The sequence below is a fragment of the Pelecanus crispus genome, chromosome 6 (genome assembly GCF_030463565.1).
Source record: "Pelecanus crispus isolate bPelCri1 chromosome 6, bPelCri1.pri, whole genome shotgun sequence".
NCBI classification, from domain to species: domain Eukaryota; kingdom Metazoa; phylum Chordata; class Aves; order Pelecaniformes; family Pelecanidae; genus Pelecanus; species Pelecanus crispus.
Window position 1 is genome coordinate 23,083,064 of NC_134648.1, and position 7,806 is coordinate 23,090,869.

The following is a 7,806-nucleotide window of genomic DNA, read 5'->3' on the forward strand; positions in this document are numbered from 1 at the left end:
GGTCTGTGCCGGGAGTGAGAGTGAGATTGAGTCTGAGAATGTGTGTTGGGAGTGCTGGGAGGCAAGGCAAAGGCCGATGGGCAGAGTGTGTTTGGCTGTGAAAGCGGTGTCAAGGGAAGGTGAGGACCAGCAACAACTCTAAGCCCATTAGGCCTGTCGCCTGGGAGAAATGGCTTGCGTGTTGTCACTATGGGAGGTGGTCTGTGCCGGGAGTGACAGTGAGATTGCACCTGAGAATGTGTGTTGGGAGTGCTGGGAGGCAAAGCCAGGGCAGATTCCCAGAGTGTGTTTGGCTGTGAAAGCGGTGTCAAGGCAAGGTAAGGACCAGCCACAGCTCTAAGCCCTTAGGCCTATCGTATGGGAGAAATGGCTTGCACGTCTGCACTTTGGGAGGTGGTCTGTGCCAGGAGTGAGAGTTAGATTGCGCCTGAGAATGTGTGTTGGGAGTGCTGGGAGGCAAAGCCAGGCTAGATGGGCAGAGTGTGTTTGGCTGTGAAAGCGCTGTGAAGGGAAGGTGATGACCAGCAACAGCTCTGAGCCCTTAGATGTAGCGTGTGTCAGAAACCGCTTGGGTGCTGGCACTTTGGGAGGTGGTGTGTGCCGAGAGTGAGAGTGTGTTGGGATTGCCGGGAGGCAAGGCAAAGGCAGATGGGCAGAGTGTGTTTGGCTGTGAAAGCGGTGTCAAGGGAAGGTGAGGACCAGCATCTGCTCTAAGCCCTTAGATGTAGCGTGCGTCAGAAATCGCTTGGTTGTTGGCACTTTGGGAGGTGGTTTGTGCCGAGAGTGAGAGTGTGTTGGGATTGCCGGGAGGCAAGGCAAAGGCAGATGGGCAGAGTGTGTTTGTCTGTGAAAGCGGTGTCAAGGGAAGGTGAGGACCAGCAACAGCTCTAATCCCTTAGGCCTATCGTATGGGAGAAATGGCTTGGACGTTTGCACTTTGGGAAGTGGTCTGTTCCGTTAGTGAGAGTGAGAGTGAGCCTGAGAATGTGTGTTGGGAGTGCTGGGAGGCAAGGCAAAGGCAGATGGGCAGAGTGTGTTTGGCTGTGAAAGCGGTGTCAAGGGAAGGTGAGGACCAGCATCAGCTCTAAGCCCTTAGGCCTATCGTATAGGAGAAATGGCTTCGGTGTTTGCACTTTGGGAGGTGGTCTGTGCCAGGAGTGAGAGTGAGATTGAACCTGAGAATGTGTGTTGGGAGTGCTGGGTGGCAAAGCCAGGGTAGATGGGCAGAGTGTGTTTGTCTGTGAAAGCGGTGTCAAGGGAAGGTGAGGACCAGCAACAGCTCTAATCCCTTAGGCCTATCGTATGGGAGAAATGGCTTGGACGTTTGCACTTTGGGAAGTGGTCTGTTCCGTTAGTGAGAGTGAGAGTGAGCCTGAGAATGTGTGTTGGGAGTGCTGGGAGGCAAGGCAAAGGCAGATGGGCAGAGTGTGTTTGGCTGTGAAAGCGGTGTCAAGGGAAGGTGAGGACCAGCATCAGCTCTAAGCCCTTAGGCCTATCGTATAGGAGAAATGGCTTCGGTGTTTGCACTTTGGGAGGTGGTCTGTGCCAGGAGTGAGAGTGAGATTGAACCTGAGAATGTGTGTTGGGAGTGCTGGGTGGCAAAGCCAGGGTAGATGGGCAGAGTGTGTTTGGCTGTGAAAGCGGTGTCAAGGGAAGGTGAGGACCAGCAACAGCTCTAAGCCCTTACATGTAGCGTGCCTCCGAAATAGCTTGGGTGTTGGCACTTTGGGAGGTGGTCTGTGCCAAGAGTGAGACTGTGTGTTGGGAGTGCTGGGAGGCAAGGCAAAGGCAGATGGGCAGAATGTGTTTGTCTGTGAAAGCGGTGTCAAGGGAAGGTGAGGACCAGCAACAGCTCTAAGCCCATTAGGCCTGTCGCCTGGGAGAAATGGCTTGCGTGTTGTCACTATGGGAGGTGGTCTGTGCCGGGAGTGACAGTGAGATTGCACCTGAGAATGTGTGTTGGGAGTGCTGGGAGGCAAAGCCAGGGCAGATTCCCAGAGTGTGTTTGGCTGTGAAAGCGGTGTCAAGGGAAGGTAAGGACCAGCCACAGCTCTAAGCCCTTAGGCCTATCGTATGGGAGAAATGGCTTGCACGTCTGCACTTTGGGAGGTGGTCTGTGCCAGGAGTGAGAGTTTGATTGCGCCTGAGAATGTGTGTTGGGAGTGCTGGGAGGCAAAGCCAGGGCAGATTCCCAGAGTGTGTTTGGCTGTGAAAGCGGTGTCAAGGCAAGGTAAGGACCAGCCACAGCTCTAAGCCCTTAGGCCTATCGTATGGGAGAAATGGCTTGCACGTCTGCACTTTGGGAGGTGGTCTGTGCCAGGAGAGAGAGTTAGATTGCGCCTGAGAATGTGTGTTGGGAGTGCTGGGAGGCAAAGCCAGGCTAGATGGGCAGAGTGTGTTTGGCTGTGAAAGCGCTGTGAAGGGAAGGTGAGGACCAGCAACAGCTCTGAGCCCTTAGATGTAGCGTGTGTCAGAAACCGCTTGGGTGCTGGCACTTTGGAGGTGGTGTGTGCCGAGAGTGAGAGTGTGTTGGGATTGCCGGGAGGCAAGGCAAAGGCAGATGGCCAGAGTGTGTTTGGCTGTGAAAGCGGTGTCAAGGGAAGGTAAGGACCAGCATCAGCTCTAAGCCCTTAGGCCTATCGTATGGGAGAAATGGCTTCGGTGTTTGCACTTTGGGAGGTGGTCTGTGCCGGGAGTGAGAGTGAGATTGAACCTGAGAATGTGTGTTGGGAGTGCTGGGTGGCAAAGCCAGGGTAGATGGCCAGAGTGTGTTTGGCTGTGAAAGCGGTGTCAAGGGAAGGTGAGGACCAGCAACAGCTCTAAGCCCTTAGATGTAGCGTGCGTCAGAAATCGCTTGGACGTTTGCACTTTGGGAGTTGGTCTGTGCTGGGAGTGAGAGTGAGAGCCTGAGTGAGCCTGAGAATGTGTGTTGGCAGTGCCGGGAGGCAAGGTAAAGGCAGATGGCCAGAGTGTGTTTGGCTGTGAAAGCACTGTGAAGGGAAGGTGAGGACCAGCAACAGCTCTGAGCCCTTAGATGTAGCGTGCGTCAGAACTCGCTTGGTTGTTGGCACTTTGGGAGGTGGTGTGTGCCGAGAGTGAGAGTGTGTTGGGATTGCCGGGAGGCAAGGCAAAGGCAGATGGGCAGAGTGTGTTTGTCTGTGAAAGCGGTGTCAAGGGAAGGTGAGGACCAGCAACAGCTCTAATCCCTTAGGCCTATCGTATGGGAGAAATGGCTTGGACGTTTGCACTTTGGGAAGTGGTCTGTTCCGTTAGTGAGAGTGAGAGTGAGCCTGAGAATGTGTGTTGGGAGTGCTGGGAGGCAAGGCAAAGGCAGATGGCCAGAGTGTGTTTGGCTGTGAAAGCGGTGTCAAGGGAAGGTGAGGACCAGCAACAGCTCTAAGCCCTTAGGCCTATCGTATGGGAGAAATGGCTTCGGTGTTTGCACTTTGGGAGGTGGTCTGTGCCAGGAGTGAGAGTGAGATTGAACCTGAGAATGTGTGTTGGGAGTGCTGGGAGGCAAAGCCAGGGTAGATGGCCAGAGTGTGTTTGGCTGTGAAAGCGGTGTCAAGGGAAGGTGAGGACCAGCAACAGCTCTAAGCCCTTACATGTAGCGTGCCTCCGAAATAGCTTGGGTGTTGGCACTTTGGGAGGTGGTCTGTGCCAAGAGTGAGACTGTGTGTTGGGAGTGCTGGGAGGCAAGGCAAAGGCAGATGGGCAGAATGTGTTTGTCTGTGAAAGCGGTGTCAAGGGAAGGTGAGGACCAGCAACAGCTCTAAGCCCATTAGGCCTGTCGCCTGGGAGAAATGGCTTGCGTGTTGTCACTATGGGAGGTGGTCTGTGCCGGGAGTGACAGTGAGATTGCACCTGAGAATGTGTGTTGGGAGTGCTGGGAGGCAAAGCCAGGGCAGATTCCCAGAGTGTGTTTGGCTGTGAAAGCGGTGTCAAGGGAAGGTAAGGACCAGCCACAGCTCTAAGCCCTTAGGCCTATCGTATGGGAGAAATGGCTTGCACGTCTGCACTTTGGGAGGTGGTCTGTGCCAGGAGTGAGAGTTAGATTGCGCCTGAGAATGTGTGTTGGGAGTGCTGGGAGGCAAAGCCAGGCTAGATGGGCAAAGTGTGTTTGGCTGTGAAAGCGCTGTGAAGGGAAGGTGAGGACCAGCAACAGCTCTGAGCCCTTAGATGTAGCGTGTGTCAGAAACCGCTTGGGTGCTGGCACTTTGGGAGGTGGTGTGTGCCGAGAGTGAGAGTGTGTTGGGATTGCCGGGAGGCAAGGCAAAGGCAGATGGCCAGAGTGTGTTTGGCTGTGAAAGCGGTGTCAAGGGAAGGTGAGGACCAGCATCTGCTCTAAGCCCTTAGATGTAGCGTGCGTCAGAAATCGCTTGGTTGTTGGCACTTTGGGAGGTGGTGTGTGCCGAGAGTGAGAGTGTGTTGGGATTGCCGGGAGGCAAGGCAAAGGCAGATGGCCAGAGTGTGTTTGTCTGTGAAAGCGCTGTGAAGGGAAGGTGATGACCAGCAACAGCTCTAAGCCCTTAGGCCTATCGTATGGGAGAAATGGCTTGGGTGTTTGCACTTTGGGAGGTGGTCTGTGCCGGGAGTGAGAGTGAGAGTGAGCCTGAGAATGTGTGTTGGGAGTGCCGGGAAGCAAGGTAAAGGCAGATGGCCAGAGTGTGTTTGGCTGTGAAAGCGGTGTCAAGGGAAGGTGAGGACCAGCAACAGCTCTAAGCCCTTAGATGTAGCGTGCGTCAGAACTCGCTTGGTTGTTGGCACTTTGGGAGGTGGTGTGTGCCGAGAGTGAGAGTGTGTTGGGATTGCCGGGAGGCAAGGCAAAGGCAGATGGGCAGAGTGTGTTTGTCTGTGAAAGCGGTGTCAAGGGAAGGTGAGGACCAGCAACAGCTCTAATCCCTTAGGCCTATCGTATGGGAGAAATGGCTTGGACGTTTGCACTTTGGGAAGTGGTCTGTTCCGTTAGTGAGAGTGAGAGTGAGCCTGAGAATGTGTGTTGGGAGTGCTGGGATGCAAGGCAAAGGCAGATGGCCAGAGTGTGTTTGGCTGTGAAAGCGGTGTCAAGGGAAGGTGAGGACCAGCAACAGCTCTAAGCCCTTAGGCCTATCGTATGGGAGAAATGGCTTGGGTGTTTGCACTTTGGGAGGTGGTCTGTGCCAGGAGTGAGAGTGAGATTGAACCTGAGAATGTGTGTTGGGAGTGCTGGGAGGCAAAGCCAGGGTAGATGGGCAGAGTGTGTTTGGCTGTGAAAGCGGTGTCAAGGGAAGGTGAGGACCAGCAACAGCTCTAAGCCCTTACATGTAGCGTGCCTCCGAAATAGCTTGGGTGTTGGCACTTTGGGAGGTGGTCTGTGCCAAGAGTGAGACTGTGTGTTGGGAGTGCTGGGAGGCAAGGCAAAGGCAGATGGGCAGAATGTGTTTGTCTGTGAAAGCGGTGTCAAGGGAAGGTGAGGACCAGCAACAGCTCTAAGCCCATTAGGCCTGTCGCCTGGGAGAAATGGATTGCGTGTTGTCACTATGGGAGGTGGTCTGTGCCGGGAGTGACAGTGAGATTGCACCTGAGAATGTGTGTTGGGAGTGCTGGGAGGCAAAGCCAGGGCAGATTCCCAGAGTGTGTTTGGCTGTGAAAGCGGTGTCAAGGGAAGGTAAGGACCAGCCACAGCTCTAAGCCCTTAGGCCTATCGTATGGGAGAAATGGCTTGCACGTCTGCACTTTGGGAGGTGGTCTGTGCCAGGAGTGAGAGTTAGATTGCGCCTGAGAATGTGTGTTGGGAGTGCTGGGAGGCAAAGCCAGGCTAGATGGGCAGAGTGTGTTTGGCTGTGAAAGCGCTGTGAAGGGAAGGTGAGGACCAGCAACAGCTCTGAGCCCTTAGATGTAGCGTGTGTCAGAAACCGCTTGGGTGCTGGCACTTTGGGAGGTGGTGTGTGCCGAGAGTGAGAGTGTGTTGGGATTGCCGGGAGGCAAGGCAAAGGCAGATGGGCAGAGTGTGTTTGGCTGTGAAAGCGGTGTCAAGGGAAGGTGAGGACCAGCATCTGCTCTAAGCCCTTAGATGTAGCGTGCGTCAGAAATCGCTTGGTTGTTGGCACTTTGGGAGGTGGTTTGTGCCGAGAGTGAGAGTGTGTTGGGATTGCCGGGAGGCAAGGCAAAGGCAGATGGGCAGAGTGTGTTTGTCTGTGAAAGCGGTGTCAAGGGAAGGTGAGGACCAGCAACAGCTCTAATCCCTTAGGCCTATCGTATGGGAGAAATGGCTTGGACGTTTGCACTTTGGGAAGTGGTCTGTTCCGTTAGTGAGAGTGAGAGTGAGCCTGAGAATGTGTGTTGGGAGTGCTGGGAGGCAAGGCAAAGGCAGATGGCCAGAGTGTGTTTGGCTGTGAAAGCGGTGTCAAGGGAAGGTGAGGACCAGCATCAGCTCTAAGCCCTTAGGCCTATCGTATAGGAGAAATGGCTTCGGTGTTTGCACTTTGGGAGGTGGTCTGTGCCAGGAGTGAGAGTGAGATTGAACCTGAGAATGTGTGTTGGGAGTGCTGGGTGGCAAAGCCAGGGTAGATGGCCAGAGTGTGTTTGGCTGTGAAAGCGGTGTCAAGGGAAGGTGAGGACCAGCAACAGCTCTAATCCCTTAGGCCTATCGTATGGGAGAAATGGCTTGGACGTTTGCACTTTGGGAAGTGGTCTGTTCCGGGAGTGAGAGTGAGAGTGAGCCTGAGAATGTGTGTTGGGAGTGCTGGGAGGCAAGGCAAAGGCAGATGGGCAGAGTGTGTTTGGCTGTGAAAGCGGTGTCAAGGGAAGGTGAGGACCAGCATCAGCTCTAAGCCCTTAGGCCTATCTTATAGGAGAAATGGCTTCGGTGTTTGCACTTTGGGAGGTGGTCTGTGCCAGGAGTGAGAGTGAGATTGAACCTGAGAATGTGTGTTGGGAGTGCTGGGTGGCAAAGCCAGGGTAGATGGCCAGAGTGTGTTTGGCTGTGAAAGCGGTGTCAAGGGAAGGTGAGGACCAGCAACAGCTCTGAGCCCTTACATGTAGCGTGCCTCCGAAATAGCTTGGGTGTTGGCACTTTGGGAGGTGGTCTGTGCCAAGAGTGAGACTGTGTGTTGGGAGTGCTGGGAGGCAAGGCAAAGGCAGATGGGCAGAATGTGTTTGTCTGTGAAAGCGGTGTCAAGGGAAGGTGAGGACCAGCAACAGCTCTAAGCCCATTAGGCCTGTCGCCTGGGAGAAATGGCTTGCGTGTTGTCACTATGGGAGGTGGTCTGTGCCGGGAGTGACAGTGAGATTGCACCTGAGAATGTGTGTTGGGAGTGCTGGGAGGCAAAGCCAGGGCAGATTCCCAGAGTGTGTTTGGCTGTGAAAGCGGTGTCAAGGGAAGGTAAGGACCAGCCACAGCTCTAAGCCCTTAGGCCTATCGTATGGGAGAAATGGCTTGCACGTCTGCACTTTGGGAGGTGGTCTGTGCCAGGAGTGAGAGTTAGATTGCGCCTGAGAATGTGTGTTGGGAGTGCTGGGAGGCAAAGCCAGGCTAGATGGGCAGAGTGTGTTTGGCTGTGAAAGCGCTGTGAAGGGAAGGTGATGACCAGCAACAGCTCTGAGCCCTTAGATGTAGCGTGTGTCAGAAACCGCTTGGGTGCTGGCACTTTGGGAGGTGGTGTGTGCCGAGAGTGAGAGTGTGTTGGGATTGCCGGGAGGCAAGGCAAAGGCAGATGGCCAGAGTGTGTTTGGCTGTGAAAGCGGTGTCAAGGGAAGGTGAGGACCAGCATCTGCTCTAAGCCCTTAGATGTAGCGTGCGTCAGAAATCGCTTGGTTGTTGGCACT